Here is a 24,477-nt window from a genome sequence, read left to right as displayed (position 1 = left end):
GTATCATCTTTAATTTCTTTCATCAGAGTCTTATACTTTCCTGCATACAGGTCTTTTGTCTCCCTAGGTAGGTTTATTCCTAGATATTTTATTCTTTTTGTTGCAATGGTAAATGGGTGTGTTTCCTTCATTTCTCTTTCAGATTTTTCATCATTAGTGTATAGGAATGCAAGAGATCTCTGTGCATTAATTTTGTATCCTGCTAGTTTACCAAATTCACTGATTAGCTGTAGTAGTTTTCTGGTAGCATCTTCAGGATTCTCTATGTATAGTATCATGTCATCTGCAAACAGCGACAGTTTTACTTCTTTTCCAATTTGGATTCTGTTTATTTCTTTTTCTTCTCTGATTGCTGTGGCTAAAACTTCTAAAACTATGTTAAATAACAGTGGTGAGAAAGAGCAACCTTGTCTTGTTCCTGATCTTAAAGGAAATGGTTTCAGTTTTTCACCATTGAGAATGATGTTGGCTGTGGGTTTGTCATATATGGCCTTTATTATGTTGAGGTAGGTTCCCTCTATGCCTGCTTTCTGGAGAGTTTTTATCATAAATGGGTATTGAATTTTGTTGAAATCTCTTTCTGTATCTATTGAGATTATCATATGGTTTTTCTCCTTTAATTTGTTAATATGGTTTATTACATTGATTGACTTGCATATATTGAAGAATCCTTGCATTACTGGGATAAAACCCACTTGATCATGGTGTATGATTCTTTTAGTGTACTGTTGGATTCTGTTTGTTAGTATTTTGTTGAGGATTTTTGCATCTATGTTCATCAGTGATATTGGCCTGTAATTTTCATTTTGGGGGACATCTTTGTCTGGTTTTGGTATCAGGGTCATGGTGGCCTTGTAGAATGTGTAGGAGTGTTTCTCTCTCTGCTATACTTTGGAAGAGTTTGAGAAGGATAGGTATTAGCTCTTCTCTAAATGTTTGATAGAATTCACCTGTGAAGCCATCTGGTCCTGTGGTTTTGTTTGCTGGAAGATTTTTAATCACAGTTTCAATTTCACTGCTTGTAATTGGTCTGCTGATATTTCCTACTTCTTCCTGGTTCAGTCTCAGAAGGTTGTGCTTTTCTAAGAATTTGTCCATTTCTTCCAGGTTGTCCCTTTTACTGGCATGTAGTTGCTTGTAGTGATCTCTCATGATCCTTTGTATTTCTGCAGTGTCAGTTGTTACTTCTCCTTTTTCATTTCTAATTCTGTTGATTTGAGCCTTCTCCCTTTTCTTATTGATGAGAATGGCTAACGGTTTATCAATTTTGTTTACCTTCTCAGAGAACCAGCTTTTAGTTTTATTGATCTCTGCTATTGTTTCCTTCACTTCTTCTTCATTTATTTCTGAGCTGATCTTTATGATTTCTTCTGCTAACTTTGGGGTATTTTTGTTCTTCTTTCTCTAATTGCTTTAGGTGCAAGGTTAGGTTGTTTATTTGAGATTTTTCTTGTTTCCTGAGGTAGGATTTTATTGCTATACACTTCTCTCTTAGAACTGCTTTTGCTGCATCCCAAAGGTTTTGTGTCGTCATGCTTTCATTGGCATTTTTTTCTAGATAGTTTTTGATTTCCTCTTTGATTTCTTCAGTGATCTCTTGGTTATTTATTCGCATATTGTTTAGCCTCCATGTGTTTGTATTTTTTACAGATTTGGTTTCCTGTAATTGATATCCAGTCTCATAGCATTGTGGTCAGAAACGATACTTGATACAATTTCAATTTTCTTAAATTTCCCAAGGCTTGATTTATGACCCAAGATATGATCTATCCTGGAGAATGTTCTGTGTGCACTTGAGAAGAAAGTGTATTCTGTTGTTTTTGGATGGAGTGTCCTATAAATATCAATTAAGTCCATCTTTTTTAATGTGTCATTTAAAGCTTGTGTTTCCTTATTTATTTTTGTTTTGGATGATCTGTCCATTGGTCAAAGTGGGGTGTTAAAGTCCCCCACTATGATTGTGTTACTGTTGATTTCCCCTTTTATGGCTGTTAACATTTGCCTTATATATTGAGGTGCTCCTATGTTAGGTGCATAAATATTTACAATTGTTATATCTTCTTCTTGGATTGATCCCTTGATTCTTAGTTCTTAAGATGTAGTGTCTATTAGGTTCCTCCATTTTGTTGAATGATTATTGTTCCTAGTGTTAAAGTCCATATTCCAGTTACTTTCATGGTCCTCAATCAGCCTGTATTTAACACTTGTCTTCCTCTTGACAATCTGATCTCCAGGGAGCCCTACTGGGGAACTGAAGCCATTCCTGATAGATCTCTCCAAGGCCCTTGCTATATTCTGGGTCAGCTTTTCTAGGCTTTGAAATGTATCCTCTCTTTCCTAACAAAAAATGTCTAATGTTAGTCCTGGCTTCAAAGTAAGCATTGTACAATGGTGTCTTCACTTATAATAATAAATGTCTAAGACTAGATAAGTAAATCACATCTTGGAAACATCTTTATGATGATAATATAAAATATATCACATAAATAATGTCAATAAAATCATTTGTAAAAACAAATTCTTACTAAGCATACTCTAATTAAACAATCCAAAAATCGCTCTCTTTGATATTTATCCAAAGGATTTGAAAACATATAGACAAAAATACCTATACACAGGTGTTTATATAGCAGATTTATTCATAACTGCCCAAACTTGGAAGCAACCCAGATGTTCTTCAGTAGGTGAATGGATAAATAAACTGGTAAATCCAGATTATAAAATGTTATTCAGAACTAAAAAGAACTGAACTATCAAACCATGAAAGGACATGGAGGAACCTTAAATGCATATTACTAAGAGAAAGAGGCCAATCTTAAATGGCTATATACAATATGATTCCAACTATATGACATTCTAGAAAAGGCAAACTATGGAGACAGGAAAAATGTCAGGATTTTCCAGGGGTTGGTGGGTGGAGAGGCACAGAGGTAAACAGGCAGAACATAGAGGATTCTTAGAACGGTGAAAATGGTCCATATAGTGGCAACATGTCATAATAAATTGGTTTAAACCCATAGAATGCACACCACCAAGAGTGAGCCCTAATGTAAACCACTGACTTTGGATGATAATGATGTGTCAATGTAGATTCATCAATTGGAAAAAATGTACCACTATGGTGGAAGATGTTGATGATGGGGGATACTATGCATGTGTCGGGGCAGGGAGTATATGGAAAATCTCTATACCTTCTGCTCAATTTTGCTGTAATTCTAAAACTCCTCTAAAAAACAAAGTGTGTTTTAAAAAAACTGACTATATGTCAAAATCCACCCCAAATCATACATCATTCATAAATTCTCTATCCTTTCCATCCCACTAAACTGTAATATTACTTACAACGCTAAATATAATAAGTTTCATTAATAACTATCAATTGAGAGAAAACCGTGTTATATGATCAGAAATCTAATTATTAAATAATAGAAATCGAATTTCAATATTTGAAGGTATGTCTAGTAACTCAATAACACTATATTTCTAACTTCAGATACTACAAAGAATACATTTATTGAATAAAAGAAATATTTTTTCCTTGCCTGTCAGACATTTGAATGTCAAGTGATGATTCCAAGATATGTTAAAATGTTTATAAAGCAATCATGCCTCCCTCATAGCCTTGTTAATATCATTGGTTGGTCCATTTTAAACCTTTTTTAGTAAATGACAATAAAAGTTTGTTATTTCCTGTTTGAATAATAAAGAATTCTTAAATTTCTAGGGTGTGGAAAAAATAAGACTGTTTTGCATTATAACCTTCCCAGTGTAATGGAGTTTTCTGAGTCTGGCACAAAGTAATCATTTAGCTTTTAGAGCACCAGTTTAAAAGTAATTTTAAAGTTAAGAGATACAGTAATAATGAAGATTATTATTGTGTAGTTCAAGTATTGATTTAATTAGGCATAATTTTATCAAGTTAATTATATTGTTTTATTTAATTATATAATACTTATTTAGCTATATTAATCATATTATATAACTATGTAATTAGCTTAATTAGTATACAATTATCATGACCATCACTAAGCATCAGCAGATATAGCCACAGATAAACACATTGTTCTAGGAATAACAGGTCAAAAGTAACTATAGACATATAGATAATATATTTGCAGAGGCCTGAAGCTCTGGTAAGAGCTCTTCTATGTTAAGATTAGCCTGTATTATCCCAAAGTCAGTGACAGTTCAAATTTAACATTACCAATTGAGACCTTGGCTGGAAACCTTGTAAATGTTAAAGGATGTTCACTGGATATTAAATAGAATCTATCCTTTGAACTAGGAGATCACCCAGTGTCCCTGTCTACCTTGATTAGAAAAAAGTCTGTATCACCACACACTTCGAGCTATTTTTTTTCATCTTTACCACAGAGCTCTAAATTTTACTTTACAATTGTAATTATTTTCAGCTTTTTAATCCATTAACTCCTGCTTTTATATACTGTATTAATACCACCTTTAGGTTATGTTCTTGTTGATTTTAGGTACTTGATTAAATTATTTTTCATTTATTTTCAATTGTTCTTTATAATAATCAAAACATTTATAGCTATGGAGATTTATCCAAGTAAAAATTTGCTCACATTTCATATATTTAATATATATTTTTTTACTTTTCTTAAATTTCTTCTAGTGGTATTTTTTATTCCATTTATGACCCCAAAATTATTGAGGAAGAAACATTTAAAGTAAAGCTTAAAGGGTTTGGGCTATTCTTTTTCTTGGCTTCTCTATGTCTTATTAAATTAAATTTTAGCTGTATTATGATCAGAGAATGCACACAATTTTACCTTTCAGAATAAATTAAGGTTTTACTTAAAATGCAAGATATCAATTTTCTAGGTATTCTGGGTACGTTTGAAAAGAAGTATTTTGTATTTGGCTGAATAGGTCACCAGAAGAACACAGTGTGATGTAATTTATGCCAATCATTCCCAATGCATCTTTATGGATTAATTACTGATTCAACGATAGCCTTGTAAAAAAAAAAGTGTATATATATTGGTTTCAGTTTATGAAAAAAAAAAGCAGAAATTTGTATCCTAATCTACCAATATACAGTACATGGATAAGACCGTGGCAGTCTACCTCAAGTTGGATGTGACAAATGAAATTTAAGAGACATCTTTACACCATGATCTGGCTACAGTGGGTTCCTTATTATATGACTGTCATCTACAAAGAAAAAGTTAAAGGTAGAATAGGATTTCATTCTCCAAACAACCAAGGAATCACAATAAAGTGGTAGACCCACACCAAATTTGCATCTTATTGATCTTAGTCTACTTGCCCAAAAACATCAGAAGTCGGGCTCTCTGCTCATCCACAGATGCGGCGCACTCATGCATCTCCCCAGAGCTGTACACCAAAAGTACGCTTTTAACTTCAACTAGCATATATATGAGTAGGTAATGGGGGCTAATTATTATTAGATCAAAGACTCATCTTTCACTGGAGCATAACATGACAGTGACCTTTTAATAGTAAGGCTATCAATGAAGAATAGAATATGAATTCTCAGTTATAATCATAAGGCAATTCTTAAGATATTACAACACATTTAGCATTAGTATGTGTTTTTAGTTGTAGGAGATGAAGGCCTATCAGCTCACTTGGCAAAGCTGCTAAAAAATTAAGAAGTCTGGAATTATTTTTATGACTTTAAGCCCCACCTCCAGGAACAATCCTAGTCATTTATACTCACATTTCTTACCAATATGCACACTGTGTACTCTTCAATGGATATATCTTTAACATGCATTCGATTATGAAATTGAGAAGAAATCAAAATAATTTGGTCTATAGTGACTAACCTGCCCCATCTCTTCCCTAAGGAGTTTGTTTATTATGTTTTCACTTCAATACTTCAAAACTTTTATTGCCCTGTAATTCTGGACGTTTTAGTTCACAGACACACAATTCAGAATTGTAGACCCAGGGCTCAGTTCTTTAATGTGTTATTGTCATGCTCCATTTGAATCTTTTTCTCCCCAAATTTCCCACTGAAAAAAATAACAACAAACTCATCAAAATCTCATAATATGCATGGCTTTTCCATTCATTAACCCCTTTAACTGAACATAAATGATTGTACCTGAGGCATACATAAGTTGGGCATCAGAAAAAGTATACCCAGACACAAACAGAAAGCAGTGAGAATGTGTTTTTCTCCACTGAAATTAAAAACATCATGCCAATGATAATATAGGTAAAATTATCATGATATATTAGTATTGCTGAAATAAGATATTAAGTTGCTTCTTTCTTTGGTCACATCATGGAAAAGTGAATGGTTTACAAGTGAAAATTAAGATGATCAAGTAGGAACACTTGTGAGTGGAGGGTAGAAAGTTAACCCTATTATTTCTTTCTTCATTCTTTCCTTCCTTTCTTACTTCCCTCCTTTATTCTTCTATCCTTCCTTCATTTATTCTCTTTTAATAAGTACTACATTAAAAACTAATGCGGGACTGCAACTTATAAGAAAGTTTAACACAGATGTATTATTCTATGCCAGACAACAGCAATAAGAAGGCATATATGCTCTATACTTCAGTCTTTTGTAATCTAGTGAGGAGAAAGACATATAAGTTAAAAAAATTATAGTGGATAAATATAGTAAAAGAAAACTCTTCACACTAAAATCTCACTATAGAGAAAAGATAAAGTGATAAAGCGAGTTTTCAAAGAAGATACTATTTCATCATGCTTTGGAGGGGAAAAAAGTTTTCCAGGTTGACAGAAATAGCAAAGCATATTCAGGCAGAGAAAACAGAGGGAAGATACTAAGAAAGAGCAGATTTCCTCCAGAGGAGTCTGTGTTAGTGCATCAAAAACCTGGCTGATCATTAGAATTGGAAACACCTGGAGATCTTTGGTGGGCGGTGGGGGGACACAAACAATAACATACATGTCTGTTCCTAACTCAAGGCCTAACAAATCAGAATCTTTATTTTGGGGGGTGGGGCGGTGAGGGGGCTGGGGATCTGTATTTAAACTAATTTCCAAAATGATTATGGTAATGATAGATATTTGAAAACTATTGCTCTAAGGAATTCAGTATCTCTAAGTACACATTGTACAGGTGGGGGTGTGGGGATGGGCAAGAGTAGGGAGAAGTAACAGAGCAAGAGGCATAGATAAAGGTTTTCATTAAATTCTCACAGCCATTCTGAGATGGAGTACTATTTTTAGCTGCCTATGACATATGAAAAGTTAGTAGTTGAATGTCACTGAATAGCTTCCTCTCTGAGATCAATCAGGAAGGTCAATGGCTATGAGGCAATTTGGGTATAAAGGTTGATGTTGGTTTATGCGTGGTAAGTTTGAGGTGCCAATGGTATTTGCAGGCAGAAAAATTAAATAAGTCTATCAATATGTATGCTGGGGGCTCAACAAAGCACTGTAAGGTGGCAATATAAAGGTTTGGTTTCTTTCCGTTTATCTTTGAAACGTATCTAGAATTGGCAAATTTTGTCACCTCCCATACTGCTAAGATCTTATTCTAAGCACCATTATCCCTTGTTTTAGCTATTGCTATAATTTTGTATTTAGTCACCTGCTTCAACACTTGCAAACCTATACTCTAAACTCCAAAGAGCCACCAGGAGAATTCTTTAATTGCAAAATCAGATCACAGCACTCCTCTGTTCAAAACTTGTCACAGATACCCCATATCACACTGAATAAAATCCAGAGTTTTAACATAGCCTAACAGCCCCTAAATGATCTCTCCCTCATCTCTTAGTATTCCCCAAACATTTACCTCACCACGACCACGTTGTCCTGCCTGATGTTCCCACACAGAGAACATACACAGAGTCTTCTGTTTGTATGGAATGTGTTTCCCCAAATATCATCCGGGTCATTCATTCACCTCTTTCAGGTCACTGCTGATATTTGGCTTTATCATGTAAGTTTTCTGTGACCATCTTATAAAAAGAAAACACACTACTTGCCAGCCCCTGTCACTAAATCTGCTGTATTTCTCTTAACAATTATTTTCCCACTTGATGGTTACTTTTTTTTTGTCCATCTTCCCTTCTTAAATTTAACCTCCACGTATAGGCAGAGGATTCTGTTGCCCTTGCGTACTGCTGCATCTTTAGCATCAAGAACAGTGCTCAACATATAATAGATATTTGGTATATAAAATAAACAAATATAACAAATAAACAAAATACCAAAAGCTTATAAATGAGAGTGGAGGCCACAGATGAAAACACTCAAGAGAGTTGGATGAGTGAGAAAAAATATATTACTGAATAGATTTGTGAGGTTGGTTGAAAAGAGATGTACATAGCAAATATTGATACAGGACAGCCACAGAAGTCAGAGGAAAACCAGAAGGAAATTGGGTCAGAGAAAGCAGAGGAGAGACAGCATTTGATGGAGAGGAGAATCAGCAGTATCTAATTCCACAGAAACCTAGAAAACTTCATATGGTGCTGTGGGAGTCATTAGGAAATGTATGGCATTTTATTTGAGAAGAGGAAGACCTGCTAGCTCATTTGGCCATATTGCTGAAAAATAAAGCTCCCTGAACAGCTTCCTTTATATGGCTTTAGAACCCACATCCAGGGACAAGTATCTAAACTACAGATGATGACATGACGCGGAGACTTACATGAATCAGAGAGAAGAGAGGAGAGGAGAGAAGAGGAAAAGAGAGAAACAAAGCAATGATAATTCACCAACCCAGTGAAAAGGAAATGCACTGGAGTTGTAAACTAAAGATAACATTCTTGTTTTATTGCTTACTAGCAATGGGATTATTTGTATGTGCTATCACTTCCTAAACAATAGTTTTTATTGATTTTTTTATTTAAATAAAATGTAGCTAATACCTTTCTCTCAGGGCTGTTTGGAGAAATAGATAAAATAGTAATCTATCATATTAAGTACCTAGCACCATTCAATAAAAAAAGAACAACTGATTTATTTTTTAAAGAGAAAACAGAGAAAGAGTAGTTTCTCTCTCTCTCTATATATATATAAAGAGTGGCTCAGAGGTAGTTAAGGGGAAAACCAGAGAAGTGTTAAATCTTTGGAAACTGCAGAATGTGATTCCAAAGAACAGAGAATTTTCAGTGGGGGTTATAATCTTCTCATCTGAGCTAGAGGGCTTTTAATGTCTGCCCTAGGACCTCCTTATCTCTCAAGTTAGCATATATTTCCCTTTCTTTTCCAATTATTTTCCTATCAATTCATTCATCCATTCAATATATTTATTGAGGACCTACTATGTGATCTCATCTCTGGCTTAATCAGTGAAGACAGGAAGAGTGAAAAAGAGGTGCACAGCCCTGTCTTTCTCAAAGCATAATTTCTGGTACAGACATATAGAATTCCCCACCTGCATCAAACTTGCCACCTACCTGAAGCCACACAGAATATTTAGGGGAACAAGAAATTCACTTCTGTTTTCTTCAAGCCATTATATATCTTGGGGTGATTTGTAAAATCAGGTAACACTCTAATAATCAATGCAAGACACAATTTATAAAAGTGAAATAAAAATGCCTACCAAACAATTAAGCTATTTGAACATTTGCATCTATCCTAAGAATGTATTTCAAGATGTAAGAAAAAAATAGTTATTAGTTGTTTCACCATTTGTAACCATGAAAAGTGAAAATCACCTAAATAAACAATAACAGGAGACTAACATAATAAATTAAGGAAAACCTCTTAACTGTAACAGTTTGCAGTAATAAATGAGCATTTCTAACAACACTGGAAAATTCAAGCCAATATGTGCAAGAGCTATTGTGAAGCAAACTGTTCAACCAAAAGAACACTGGAAGCAAAGGTGTAGCTATGTTCCGAATTTGCAGTATCTTTATGAAGAAGAGAGATAAGTTCTTTTCTATATTGTTTCGTAGGATAAATCCTGAAAATGTGGGTGGATTTATAAGCAAATATCCAATGGAATGAAACAGAAAGAATTCTTTTTCAAACAATGGGACTGGAAATGCTTCATCCAAAGCTAAATGATCAATATTAGGGTTATCAAAAAGATGCTTCTTCTGTTGGTTCTAATACTCTTCCTGAGATTCTAAAACCCTATGAAATGTATGAACAACGGTTGAGAAACTGCTAATTTGAAAACAGCCTAAGATTTGTTTGCTATGAGGCACAAATCATGAAAGATCCTAAACTATTCTCATTTAATTAAAAAAAAAAGGAAGTAGAATCACAATCTCCTTTCCCCCTTTTAGCTGAAGTACAGGACCACCACAGAGCATCGTATTTGAGAAGCACATTTTTCAGGGATATGCATTCCCAGAGGATGAAGGAGTAGGAAGGCATGGATGTTAACGGGGTATAAAACTTAGTGAATCTCTGAACATTTGTAGTGAGATGAAGTTGTTAAGATTACCACTTTGACCAATGTGTACTAAGGCAAAGGTAGTTATACATTAGAACACGCATATATATGCGTGTTCTATACCTCAATTCCAGTGAAGAATATTAAAGAGAAGAAATCTTATAAAAGAAAATAAAAAAGAAGAGATATTGAATATGAACATTATTTGGTGATGAAATAATGATTGTATTCTACAATGCATGTACATTGGCTAATGTAATAGTGGATTTTATAAGTAAACTTGAAAACATGCCATGGAAAAGGTCAGTTAAAACAATTTAGGAAGACAAGATAATATATTCTAAGGAAGTAGGCAATACATATTTTTGGAGGTCTAACATTTGCATGGCATCATGTTTTGTATCATAGGGGTAAAAACTTACTATCACTGTTTGTTTTTTTTCTTTTTTCCTCTCCTTCAGTTTGTTTCCTTTGTTTCTTCTTTCCTTCCTTCCTTCTTTACATTCCTGGTAATGTAAAGTCCAAGAGAATAAAAATTAAATATTCATATTGAGTATTAAAGACTCAATTTTCTATACTAAGGCTATATATATGTATTTGCGAGTTTCCCAGAAGCCAATGAAAAGAGAAAAACCTATTTAGTTACATGCCTTTAAGTTTTAATGTTGGAGTTTGCCTATTTCTCAATGGAATAAAAATATTTCTAAACTTCTAACCTTAGTTATTTCACTTTTGGAATTCCTATTTGGGTCTTTTATATATATTTTTTCTCTTTATTGACATTTTCATTTAGTTTATACATTGCTTTCCTTTAACTTTTTGAGAATACTAAAGCCAGTTGATTTAAAGTTTTTGTCTATGAATCAAAACACTGGGCTTCCTCATTGATATTTTCTATCATTATTTTTTACTCTGGTGGGCCATATTTTCCTGTTTCCTAAGGAAATGTATTCATATAGCCCAGTTGTCTGAGTATTAAGCAATATTCAACGGCAGGGCTACTACTTTGTTTTTGTCTGTTTTGCTTTGGTTTTTATAAGAAGATGGTATAAAAGTTGATAGCAGGTAGTTAAATTAACAACCAGTAAAAAAAGACTAAAAATACACAGACAAGATTCCAATTCACAAGTTACAAGTTGATGTTAATAAGATATTAGTGGGAAAATATTTAAAGGTGAATACAACCTCATATACTCAGAATTTTAAACTATTAATGATTCTGAGAATTTCCAGGACTGAAATTTCAGAACAATTTAGAATACATCACTAATTAGCCAAAAGAACACAAGCTCTCTCACGTTTTCATGTGCAAAAAATCATTCTGGTGTAGTTTCAAGTGGTAACGGTAAATATTAGGTATTATATCACCGACTTAAAGATCATCATGGGGATCTGGTGAGGCTCTTGTGAAAAAGAGTAATGTAACCAGAGAACTTGATCTTCATTGAACTTCTAGATCACTGATCACCACTCAAATCTGGATGAGGGCTGTCACTCTGTAATTTCTTTCCTTTTTCTCATGTTGCCATATTTTAAGAGTTAATAGTTTCAGTATGTTGGCATATACATAGACAAATAATCCCATTGTTTCCCAATGGTGTAACATAAAAATGGATGTCTATTTAATTTCACCATTCTTAACCTTTCAAGACAAGGTCAGCAATTGTGCAAAGTGATAATATTAATTACAAATTAGTCTTGTAGAAAAGATGATGGCATAATATACTTTGGAGGGTCTCTTCAAATCAAAATTCTTTTATTAAGCCAGTTATTGAGAGATATCAAAGAGAGTCAGTATATGAATAACCTAGACTCTGTGTTGTATGAATGGCCAAAAGTCTAATTAAATCCTTCCAATATATTTCTGTAGACATGCCTTCTTTTTAGCCGATTTCCATTCAGCAGTTTTCAATGTAGGTATTACTGAGATTTTAGGTGTCCCAATTCTTTACTGTGTAGAATTATTCTAGGTATATAGGAAGTTTGGAAGTTTGGTATATCAGGACCCTGCCTATTAAATGTCAATAGTAAACACCCACCTCATGTTACTCCCTAATTCTGCTCTTTCACTAGAACAAAGATGTCCCCAATACATTTTCAGTCCTGCTCCCACATGAAAAGTACTCATGGGGACTTCCCTGGTGGTGCAGTGGTTAAGAATCCACCTGCCAATGCAGGGGACACGGGTTCAAGCCCTGGTCTGGGAAGATCCCATATGCTGTGGAGCAACTAAGCCCGTGCACCACAACTACTGAGCCTACACTCTAGAGCCCACAAGCCAGAACTACTGAAGACCACGCACCTAGAGTCTGTGCTCTGCAACAAGAGAAGCCACCGCAACGAGAAGCCCGCACACCACAACAAAGAGTAGCCCCCGCTTGATGCAACTATAGAAAGCCCACACACAGCAACGAAGACCCAACACAGCCAAAAATAAATGAATAAATTTATTTTTTTTAAAGTACTGATGAGTTGACATTAAATATTTAATATTTGCCATTTTCTCTTTCTTCACCCTCTCCCCCCTCCTCTCCCCTTCCACCCTTCTCTTCATCCTTCTTGTTCTCTTCTCTCTCTCTCTCTTTCTCTCTCTCTCTCCCCCTCTTCCTCTCTCTCTCTCCCTCTTCCTCTCTCTTTCCTTCTCTCCTTTTTGCCCTCTTCCCCTCCCTCTCTTTCTCCCCCTCTCTCTTTCTCCCCTTCTCTCTCTCTCTCTCTCTTCTCTCCCCTTCTCTCTCTTTCCCCCTCTCCACCTTTCTTCTTAGGATTACAATTTATTCGTCTACCCACATCTACCATGGCATTAAATCTTTACAGTTGGGCATCAATTATTAAATATATCTTAGAAGACAGAGACTGTAAGAATTTACCAGATGCTAGACAGTTGAATTGCAAAATTCCTGTTCCACATAGACTCACAGTTTCTAAGGAATAAACAAATAATTGGATTATATCATTATGCTACAGGAGATATTAAACTGTGCCTATTAATTTTGCCTCTTCGAAAAGTGGCCAAAATTCTTGGTTGATATTAATTGTATTGACTTCTGTTTAGAAATTTATAAAAGGAAATTAATGGCTATATAAACACTGCCAATTGCTTAGAGTTTGCAAAACAGTGTTTTAACCAATATTAGTATATTTGTATCAGTTAGCTATTGTTTCATAACACATCGCCTTAAATCTCAGTGGTCAGTTGGGTGGTTCTTATCTGTGCTCTGTTTGATCTCAACAAGTCTTGATCATGATTCTGCAGTCAGCTGGCTGGTCAGCTGTGGCTGGTGTAGGATGGTCTGACTAACTGTTTGGTGGTTGGCTGGCTGTTCATTTGTGTAATTGTAATGGCTGGGCCAAGTTTCTTAACAACATTCATTAGGCTAGCATGGGCTACTTTACAGGGTGGCTGGACTCTAGAAAATGTGTTAAAGCAAGCAAGTGTTTCTGAAGAGTTTAGAACTGGAACACCATAACATGTTCTCAATTCTATTGGCCAAAACGGGTAATAAGGCCAGCCCATATTCAAGAGTTGGAAAAACAGAGCCCACCTCTTAATGGGAGAAAATGCAATGTAATAAATGGATGCAGAGCTGTATTAAAAAAAAAAATGCAACCCTTTTAAAATCAATATACCACAATATATTTTGTGCTTATTGGTATCTGGAAAGCTTTGCAGATCTAAATATACATATATATGTAGCTTTGAAGATATTAATTTGGTTCCACCATCTAGTGTTTTTCTAAGGTAAGTGTATTGACCTTTGTTATAAGGGTGATGACATTAAAGCTCTTTAATTCCACTTTGAATTCTAGCCTTTTCCTATACAGAAAAAGCAATTTTCATTACAGTAAACACTTGACATTTTCTAGTAGGTATATGAACACTTTGCCAATCTCTAAATTAGTAAGCATCAGAATAGCACATAAAAAAATCCTAAAGTGACTTTTATACTGTAACATGTCATTTCTAATATACACAGTTCATAGAAAAAATTATTCTTTATTATTCCACACTTAAATTTATCAAAACTGTACATGTAACACTAAGATAAAATGAGTTATAAGGGCTAGCAACATTATACTGGCATCAGAACCTCTCATGTCTTGAAGTAAGTTCCAAGGTCACTTGGGATATGATAAAAAATAATTTCTCCAGCATTAGTTCACCACCTTTGAGCCAAGTTATCAGTTGGAATATCCAATAGGAAGGAAATTAAACAGAACAAATCTTTTTTTTTTTTTTTTTTTTGCGGTACGCGGGCCTCTCACTGTTGTGGCCTCTCCCATTGCGGAGCACAGGCTCCGGATGTGCAGGCCCAGCGGCCATGGCTCACAGGCCCAGCCGCTCCGCGGCATGTGGTATCCTCCTGGACCGGGGCACGAACCCGTGTCCCCTGCATCGGCAGGCGGACTCACAACCACTGCGCCACCAGGGAAGCCCAGAACAAATCTTTATATATACATTTGAATATATTTTTATATATCCTTGACAAAGGTGATTATGATGAGTGGTGGGTAGAGGGGTGTTGTGTGGGGGTCTTTTTCACTTTAAGCCAACTGAGAGGAGTTTCAAGGAATCTTATTGAAAATATCTGTTTCCTGGAGTTGTGCAAGAAAGAAATAGTCTAGATGGAGAAAGATAGAGGCAAGGAAGCCAAACATCCGACTGTGGACTTCTAAACCTAAAATAAAGCTGAACTAGGATAGGGGAGAAACGTTAACTTAAAAGCACCTTGATCTTGGACTTCTAACCTCCAGAACTGTGAGAAAGTGAATTTCTGTTGTTTAAGTCACCAGTCTGTGGTATTTTGTTACGGCAGATATGGGCTAAAATCTATAAAGAATTAAAATTATTTTTTAACACTATAAGGAAAACTGTAAGTGCAATACTGACTTGATTAAGCATATACTATATGTCACCTAAGCCTCCTCTCTAAGTAAACTACTTCTACAGAAAGTCTAGTCATTCAAATGATTTAATTTAATACTTCAGGTGAAAATAAGAGATGGGGGGAGAGAGAGAGAGAGATGAGAGGGGAGAGAAGGGGCAGGGAGGAGGTGAGAGAGATAGTAAGAGTGCTACATGTCAAGTTGTTGAGTAGCTACATGGGTATTTGTGAACTGTATATGAATGTTAAATATGAAAATATTGATGATATGCTATATCTGATATATTGATGTATATTTAGGCAATTAAGTTGTCTCGTTTCTTTGTCTTCTACATAATTACAAATGATTTAATGTCTGAATTTTCTAAAGACTGTTCCTAAACTACATGGCTTAAAACATATCTCAGTATTTTACGTGAGAGGATGTTCACTGAAAAAAACAGCTAAAATTGTTGATGCTCTAGCTGGCTGCATATGCTACTTGCCAGATGTTTATGCAGCTGAAATTCCCAGGAGTACTATAACGTAGTCTGGAACGTCTGGAGAATTATAGAAAAAACTTTAAATTCCATTGTAAATTGTGATGAATAAAATTAGTAAGTAACAACACTTTAACTTATTATTTCCAACATTATGTATGTCACAATTGTTTACCAGTAATAGAAATCACCTGGTCAAACTATACTTACATATATTACATTTTATAATTATTTCCCAGTAACGAAAAATCATTTAAACTTTTATTAGATGTAGGTAAGTGTGTGTGAATGGAGGCTATGTGAAATATTCCTAAAAATTCATAGTCCCTCTGTGTCAAATTTAACATCTACATATTTCTGTGTATTTACAATTCATATTCTGTGTATCATATGACACCTCAAGTTTGGGTAAAATTATAACGTATTATCTTAAATATATGACAAACCCTTTAATATATTTGATTGCTATGATATTCTTGTGATCAATGACACTGACTACATAATTTGTCACAATCTTCTAACAGTAACTATTCAACTTATCACCAGTCTAGAGTACCGAGGTATTACCTATCATTGCCAATAGTATACGATGCCCCAAGCTAATGATGTGAATGAAATATATATAGCTTTACTCCTTCTCTAATTTAGTGTTTAGTTTCACGTCAAATACATTTCCAAATCACCAATGCCTCCTCCATCAGCCCAAATGGCTCTCTCTCTTGAATCATACACCTACGCTACCCCCAAACTTACCATTACACACTATGATAAAACTAAGGTAAATACTCCATTGACAGGAAGGATTTGATTTTACTGGACACAGAAAAAAATGAGATAAATACAATTTTTTAATATGTGAAAATGCAAGATCATACATGTATAACCTCTATAACATTGTGTAGCTGGTGAAATATAAGAGGCACCACAAACTCTCAGAAGTGAGTAATATTAATCAATTTTTTTCACGTCCCAAAGTAATAAAGTTAGAGATATTACATTATAAAAGGTTTAATTTAGGATGTTATAATATTTTGTCACTGATTTGAATTTTTTTAAACATAATAATGATTAACTTTATATTTTAAAATGTTATTCCTGGAATAAGAATATACATATATAAAGAAATAGGACATTGAAAATACTAATCCAATATTATTACTTTCCCAATATGTAGATAATAAAACTGACCTCAGAGAATGTATCAGTTCCTAATTCTAGCAGAATAAAACAGCAAGACCAAATCTGGAAGAGTAATGTTCAGTGTAAAGGTAGGTTAATCTCTAATTAAGCTATTACATACAGATTGTTCCTACTTTTCAAAATCTCACTATAACCATCCTATTCCATGTTACCATCACTTCTTGCTTGAATTATTGCATAGCTTCCTGCTTATACTTCTCATTTCTGCTCTTTCCCTCAATAAATTCCATTCTGCAGCCATATTTGTCCTTTTAAAACAAAGCTAATCATGGAACTCTACCATTCAAAATATTCCAATGGACAGACTATTACATTCATGTTAGTCTTGGTAATTTTAGCTACCTTACTTGCTGAGAGTTAGAAATAAAGCCACACAAAACAGTTTTACTAAAAAAAATTTAGAATCTATCAGAGTATATTAAGGAAATTAAGAGTTCTAGGAACAAGATCTGAGAGAAGAAAGAAACTCAAAAGGGTGATACTAACATTTCACATTAACATTTGAAGTCACTCTATGAAGTCATGTGTAGATTCCAAAAATGACTGATAAGACACTATAAAACTGACAGAAGCTTTTGGCAGATTCATGGGCTCACATGAATAAAATTAGATTTCAAAGCCCACCAAGAAATAGTAGTCCAGGTAAAACTCCCAGGTGTTATGTTGGAAACCAGATGCAGAAACCATAGGAACAAGAATAAATTGGAAAACTTTCGGCCCTCAAATGGCCCTAAGAAACTCTTTAATAACATTAAAGTGATAAGGAAATATTATTATCCCTAGCAGAGTTTCTAGTCAACAGAAAAAAAAAAAAAAAACCTGAACAGAGATCAAATCATTCAGATTTTTATAATGTTTCTAAATTGTTTAATATACGATTTCTGCCACTCATACAAAAATAACTAGTCGTAAAGGGGAAAAAAGACAACAATGTGAACAAAATCCAACAGAAACTGAAGATAGTAGAAACAGACCCACAAGAGATCCAGGTAATGGAGTTATAAAACATAGAAAAAAAAAGTCTCTTATAGTTAATATTTTTCAAGCACTAAAAGACAAGATAAAGAATTCAGCAAATTGGAATTTTTAATAAGCAGTTTGGAAATTATATAAATAAAAATATAATAACTGAAATTAAGAATTCTATTGATGGTTTCAACAGATTTTACACATCTGAAGTAAGAACTGGAGTATAGACTACAAAACACACACACACACACACACACACACATACATACACACAAAGAAACATGAAAACAACAAAGGATGGATAATTTAAAATGTCTAAGAAACTACAGGAGATGGTATGAAGTCATAGCATGTGTATAACTGGAGTCTGAGAAAAACAGAAAAAAGAAATTTGGTAGAAACAATATTTAAAATGATAATGATGAGAAGTCTGCAAAGAATAACACTTGCACAAAGACACACACCACTGCCAACCAACTAAACACCAAATCTGTATAAAATTTGTAAAGAAATAAATTTTTAAAGACATTAAAAAATAAATCTTGCTACATACCATAAACAATGCAAACCTCTAGGGAATGAAATAACATCTTCAAAGTTGAAAACTAGAATTCTATACCCAGCAAACATACTTCCTCAAAATAAAAAGTGAAGTAAAGAAATTATCAGAGGAAACAAAACAAAAATCTGTGAGATCAACACTACGGAAATATCAAAATCTGTCTTTCAGGATAAAGGAAAAAGAGTATCTGGAGCTTCAGGAAGAAATAAACAACAAGAGAGGACAAATATGTGGATAAATCTACACAATATAACTATAAAAACAATAATTATCATGTTATAAAAATTGACCATATAAAATAGTAATGTTATGAATATATAACTTCAAATTGCTGTAAGTTTTTAAAAACTTATGAATATTGACTATATAAACACTAATATTTATGCTGGTAAAATGCTACCAAAGTTGCAGCTGGGAAAGTGGATTTAAGGTTTCAAAGAACAATGAATTGTATGGGGAGTGATGAAAGTACTAATTAACATTAGATACTAAGAAGTAAAGCATCCACAACAAAATTTCTAGAAAATTCACTACAATTCTATTAAATAATGTATAACTATTAAGTTAATAGATGGTAATAAATTCAATAATAAACAACACCAATCAAGTCAAAAGAAGGAAAAAAAAACAGTAACGTAGAACAGGAAGAAAAAATAGAAAGCAAAAGATAACATCATAGGTTAAAAATAAATATAACATCCTAGGAGACCTTTCCCTTTTCTGCCCCCGCCCCATACATGTATATAGCACCTGGTAAAGTCTGAAGGGAGAGAAGAACTAAGAGAAGCCCTAGCAGAAGTCAAGTTATTGAACTGATCATTCGGTAGCTGTTCCCTGAGGCTGGGGAAAGGCAAGAGAGTTTAGAGATACTGTGTCCAAATGGACAAGGTCCATTATATCCAAGGTCCACTGGCCCTGTAGAAGGTTAAAAGCAGGGCAAGAAAACAGTAACAACAGTGGCATGTTCTTAAATCCCAAACCTACTGAAGGGAAATTTGTGATTCTGTTCTCAAACGATTTCAAGACCACAGTGAATTGATCTAAATGAAGCAAAAGGAAAGTCTTGCCCAATGGGAAGAGATTCAACAGATTCAAATCACCATCCCAGTCTACTAATGACCTGAAAGAAGACACAGACCCCAATATCCTTTGTGGGGAATAAGTTGTGTTTCCTTCAGTCTTCAGTGTTTTTTGGGGTTTTTTGTTTATTTTTGTTTTGTTTTGTTTTAACACACAATGTCAACCATTCAATCAAAATATAAGATATGTGGAAAAGTGAGAATATATTACCCATTGACAAGAGAGGGACCAAAAAACAAGACAAAACCTACAAATGGCTCAGATGTTTGAATGATCAATTATGGAACTTAAACTAGGTCTAATAAATAGGTTTCCACCTTGTAGGATAGGTGGAAAACATGGTTTAACAGATGGAAAATTTCAGTTGCGAGATAGAAATTATTAAAAAATTCAAAATAATAGAAGTGAAAAATGAGCTGAGAGATAAATATTTTAATTGACTTCTCAGTAGACTGTACTCACCAAAGAAAAGAATTAGTGTATTACAGACAAGTCAACAGAAAATTTCCAAACTAAAATACAAATTAGAAAAAGGATGACAAGAGGGAAAAGAGCACACAAAATCTGTGAAATATTACCAGACATTTAAAAATACGTGTAATTAGAGTTCTACAAGAAGAGAAAATGGAGCAAAATAGATTGTTGAAGACATAATTAATGATCAATGATTTTTCAAAAGCAAGGAAAAACACTGACCTACAGGTCCACAAAGCTTAGCAAAACTTTTAAATCTTAGTCTCTAAATTTTATCATGAATGCTTTTTTATTATATAATATTAATTAGAACCTTTAGCACTCCCCATATAATTCATGGACCTAAGAACACTTAAATCCAATTACTCACTCCCTGACCTCTGCAGCATTTTAAAAGTATAAGTATTATTATTGTCCCACAGAGTTAATATTCACAACATAATTATGGTAAACAGTAAATATTAAACAATGTAATCTTTTTATATACCCACATCAGTTTTATACTCAGTATAAATATTCATAATATATTGTTGTTTTACAGAGTCAATAATAATAATTGTTATATTATGAATTAAATATAAATTTAGATTTACCCACGTTTGCCTTCTTTGTTTTACATTTCTTCCTAAAACTCTGGATAACATTTGAAATAATATTTCTTCATCCTGAAAATCAGCTTTTAGTATTTCCTTTGGTTCTGGTCTGTTTTTGACAGTCTCACAGCATTTTTTGTAGCTTCTTTGTTTGTTTTCTGCTAATATCTTTATTTCATTTTTATTTTTGAAGGGTATTATTGCTGGGTAAAGAACTATACGTTGACACCTTGATATTATTCCAAGAAGAAACAATAGGTTCTAATAGCTGGTAAATGTTGTTACTGTTATTAATAATATTTACTGCACCTGAATTTTTGCCTGAATTTGCTTACTGGCATATGTGGAGTTTGGGTTTCTCCCAAATCACTTCCTTACTCTCTGATTTATTTTTTTTTACTCTTCTATCTTCCTTTTTAATACTTATGTGTTCATTTTTGTGTGTACTCAAAAACACATAAATGTACCATCTTAACAATTTTAAATGTAAAATGTAATTCTATTATCCATATGCACATTGTTGTGCAACAGATCTCTAGAAGTTTTTAATCATGCTAAATTGAAACTCCATACCCACTGAATGGCAACTCCCCTTTTCCTCCTCCCTCCTTACCCTGGCAACCAACAATCTGCTTTCAGTTCATAAGTGTGACTACTTTAGATACATCATATAAGTGCAATTATACAATATTTATTACACTTAGCATACTATCCTCCTAGCTCATCCATGTTGCAGCATATAATAAGATTTAATTACTTTTCAAGGCTGAATAAAATTTCACTGTATGTATATACCACATTTTCTTTATCCATTCATCTGTTGATAGATATTTAGATTGCTTCCACCTCTTGGCTACTGTGAATGATGCTGCAATGAGCATGAATGTGCAAATATCCCATTGAAGTCTTATTTTTCAATTCTCTTGAATATATACCCAAACATGAATTGCTAGATCATGTTAATTTTCTTTTTAACTTTTCGTGCAGCTTCCATACTGTTTTCCATAAAGACTGAATCACTTTATAGTCTCACCAACAGTGTATAAGGGTTCCAATTTCTCCACATCTTTACCAACACATTTTTTTTTGTTTTGGTTTTATTTATTTATTGATGGATGGATGGATGGATGGATGGATGGGGGCCATCTTCACAGGTGTCAGGTGATATCTTATTATGGTTTTGATTTGCATTTCCCTGATGATTGCTGAGGCATCTTTTCATAAGCTTGTTGCCCATTTGTATATCTTCACTGGAGAAACATCTATTCAATTCCTTTGCACATTTTAAAATTAGACTTTTTTTTTTTGTCATTGAATTATAGCTCTTCATATACTGCATATTAACCTCTTATCAGATATATGGCTGCAAATATTTAATCCCATTCCATAGGTTGCCCCTTCACTTTGTTATTTCCTTTGCTGTGCAGAAGTTTTAAAGTTTGATGTGGTACCATTTGTCTATTTAATGCTTTTGTGTCTGTGCTTTTGATATCACATCCAAGAAATCATTTCCAACACTAATGGTATGAAGCTTTTCCCCTGTGCTTTCTTTCAGTGGTCAGTTTCAGGTCTTACATTTAGGTCTTTAATCCATTCTAAGTTTTGTACATGACATAGAGTAAGGGTCTAATTTTTTTTTCCTTGAGGATATTCAGTTTTCTCAGGAGTATTTGTTGAAGAGACTATCCTTCCCCTCATTCAATGGTCTTGGATCCCTTGTCAAAGACAACTTGACCATATATGTGAGGGTTTATTTCTAGGATCTCTATTCTGTTCCATCAGTCTATATGTCTGTCTTTATGCTAGAAGCATACTGTTTTGATTACTGTAGCTTTGTAATGTATTTTGAAGTTAGGAAGTGTGAGGCCTCAAACTTTATTTTTCTTTCTCAAGATTGTTTTGGCTTTTGGGGGTCTTTTGAGATTCCATATGATTTATTGGATTTTTTTTTCTATTTACACAAAAATGCTACTGGGATTCAATAGTGATTTATTGAATATGTAGAACACTTTGGAAAGCATGGACATTAGAGCAATATTAATTCTTCCAATCTGTGAACATGAGGTGTCTTTCCATTTTTCTGTGTCTTCTTTCATTTCTTTCAATATTTTGTTGTCAGAGTGGAGGGTTTTTTTTTTGGTCTCCTGATTTGTTTATTCCTAAGTAATTTTAATGCTATTGTAAATGGGACTTTTTTCTTAATTTCCTTTTCAGATTGTTCATTGTTAGTGTATAGAAAGCCAACTGATTTTTGTGTGTTGGTTACTCTCCTGATTTCTTGATTATTCTCATGAATACCCTGTGATTTACTGACTTTAGCATCTTCCTAGTGGCGTTTATATCTTTAAAAGTCCAGGGCTTCCCTGGTGGCGCAGTGGTTGAGAGTCTGCCTGCCGATGCAGGGGACATGGGTTCGTGCCCTGGTCCGGGAAGATCCCACATGCCACGGAGCGGCTGGGCCCGTGAGCCATGGCCGCTGAGCCTGCGCGTCCGGAGCCTGTGCTCCGCAACGGGAGAGGCCACAAGAGTGAGAGGCCCTTGTACCGCAAAAAAAAAAAAAAAAAGTCCAGAAAACGACCTGAGGTGGTGCCCAAATTATTAGCTGTTTCATCAAGAATTCCATTTTGAATAGACCTTTTTAGGAGTTGAATCCTTCCCTTTGGTGCCTTCTTGTGAAAATCATTTTTAAAAGGTCAACCTATAGATGCCACCACCACTTCACATGAAGTTAGAAATTCAAAGAACTAATTGCTTTTATGTGCTTAGAAATAAGCAGGTATGTAAAAAAACTTTGAGCAATGTCTATAAATGACTTCTCTCCCAAGTCCCAGGTTGCCATGAAATGTAAAATTGTATCTATTTCCACTTCTCTAAAGCCATTAGATTATGATGATTCCTTGTTTATCAGCTTCCCTAGATTCCTGTGATAAATTTATCAGAGTGATATTTTTTTTTAGCTCCATGTAAATTCTACTCTCCGCATTAAATAAAATTCTAAGGCAGCAGAAGTCTGTGTTCCTTTCAAAAACCATTGTTTGTCTTTTGAAGATAATTTCTCCAGAACAGTCTATTCCAGTGATAATCCAATAGTAAGTAAGTAGTAAGTCTAAATGCCCTGTGAGGACAGTACAATATAACACGCATTTCCTTTTTGGCCAAGGATTCTAATTCTGTTTCATTGCCTATAGCTACTTTTCCCTGTTTTTACTATTTACTTTTTCAAACTTGCAGAGAATTGTGATTAAAACGATCTCTGCTAATTTGCAAGGATTCTATCCCTGTAACTGCAATTATCCCAAAACATAATGCTTTGGAAGGAAAGTGCACATTATATTTACTTGGGAATATATTTACCCAGAAGTTATAGTCTGTGTGACTTAATGGGAATGGAATCTGCACAAAAATACACATCCCTGAACTTATACCCCAGAACTGCCACATATTAACTATGTGCCCTGAACAAATTAATTTCCTCATGAAGATATGTCTATCTCAACAGCATATGTAAAATGTTCAACAGTAGCAACTGTCATTAGATTGGCTAAGGCTGTCTTTCTGGTTTCACCTCTTAGTTCTATATCCTAATCTCCAAGCCACTCAACCTCTCAGAGGCTCAGTTTCTAAACTGTGGAAAAGGTGTAACCCCTGCCCGTTCAACACCCACACAACTGATGTTCACGTCAAATGATATAAAAACACATGAGATCAGTTTGTAAATTGAAAAACTACCATATTAATTGATGAGCAACATAATGTGTTATGATGAGATGATAATGATTATGATCATGATCACAATGAAACAATATCCCGAGGAAAATTGCTGATAGCTTCTTTTCTGTTGTATTTGAAAGAAATGTTACTGCAGGTATAGTTCCCATATTATAATTACCACTAGCAGGGTGAG

The 24,477-nt window shown here is 34.2% G+C and overlaps 1 protein-coding gene across 29 annotated transcripts in view; it reads right to left on the bottom strand.

Annotated features, from left to right (window-relative positions):
* LOC307189655 (uncharacterized protein) overlaps nucleotides 1-24,477 on the bottom strand; it is a 2,229,222-nt gene that overhangs the window by 1,337,090 nt on the left and 867,655 nt on the right. For 27 of the 29 annotated variants that reach the window (XR_013829263.1, XR_013829264.1, XR_013829268.1 and 24 more), the window contains one exon: nucleotides 10,756-10,839. The gene's annotated coding sequence lies outside the window, so the exon portion shown is untranslated. Of the gene's footprint in view, nucleotides 1-10,755; nucleotides 10,840-13,200; nucleotides 13,255-16,883; nucleotides 16,937-24,477 lie in introns of those variants that run through there. The other 2 variants (XR_013829266.1, XR_013829291.1) reach the window with 2 other exon arrangements.

Source organism: Stenella coeruleoalba (assembly GCF_951394435.1).
Source record: "Stenella coeruleoalba genome assembly, chromosome: 7".
Lineage (NCBI taxonomy): Eukaryota > Metazoa > Chordata > Mammalia > Artiodactyla > Delphinidae > Stenella > Stenella coeruleoalba.
Note: the sequence above shows the minus strand (reverse complement) of the source record. Positions and strands in the feature narration are given on the sequence as shown.